Here is a 1190-nt window from a genome sequence, read left to right on the forward strand (position 1 = left end):
GGGGGCTGCTGCTTGAGAAAATTTGACCTTTTATTGACTTGGTCACTTGGTGTTGAAGTGTAGAGAAAGATATGTGTTGGACATACTGTAAGTTACTGTAAAACCTCAGTTCAACGTACTCCTTGTGTGCTGAGAATTCCGGACGTCTTGTCCGAGGTACGTAGGAGCCAAAAGGAGTAATCTTCTGCACTTATATGACCTTATTGTGTTGTAAGTGCCGTAAAACTCTTACTAAAACTAAGCCAAAAGGAGGAAAGATACAAAGTGGGACTTGGGGCTTCAGAAAGTAAAAGTTACAGCCGCTAGTAGTTGCTTGTACGCCGTGTATGTTCTTTTTAGTTTTAGTAAGAGTTTTACGGCACTTGCAACACATTAAGGTCATAGAAGTGCCGAAGATTAGAGGTGTTACAAGAGAGTAACAAACATAAAAAAAGAAGGAGGGGAGATAGAAACGTTAGATTTTTTTTTATAGGAAAGAAGGAGCAAACCACACCAGAGCACCCGTCAACCACCCTCTGTGTGCGTTCTGCTGAGGTTTTCTTGTATTTTGAAAGTGGGCATTGTTGCTACATGCTGCTCCGACTGCGGCTGTTGCAAGCAGAAAGTCCAGACAGCGACTGCTGCCTGACTCAGACCTGATATTACTCCGGTACGTTGTGCGTCACGTCACTTCGGACGCCCGGATTACGCGGGCAGTATATTGCCTACAGACGTAAGTCATTTCTGGCGGCCTTTGAGATACGCAATACTGCCCGCGAGATGTTCCTTTGCTCACGCCAGTGTGGTGGTCTAGCTAGTGCCAGTGCTGTCCCTAGTGGGCTCATCACAGTTGGTGCTTGGTGCGTACAGACCACACGAGTTTGATTCCCGCCTGCAAAAGTTTTTTTAAATCAAATACCGTGTGTGGTTCTGCGTACTGGGGTGTTGTAGTAGTGAGTAGTAGGAGTAGTAGCCCACTCAGCCAGGGTCAGCCTGGGCAGGCAGGGTCAGGGCCGCCGTTCTCTTGAGGTCGTGTCTCCCTTGACCCTGTTTCCTCGCCCTGGTTCCCCTCGGTGGTCACTCGCCCCACTTGGACGACAGGAGGAAAGATATGTACACACATACGCACACACATACACACACACACACACACAGGAGGAGAGATATACACACACACATACACACACACACACACACACACACTCACACAC

This window comes from Aplysia californica, unplaced genomic scaffold (genome assembly GCF_000002075.1).
Source record: "Aplysia californica isolate F4 #8 unplaced genomic scaffold, AplCal3.0 scaffold01410, whole genome shotgun sequence".
In the NCBI taxonomy this organism is placed as follows: domain Eukaryota; kingdom Metazoa; phylum Mollusca; class Gastropoda; order Aplysiida; family Aplysiidae; genus Aplysia; species Aplysia californica.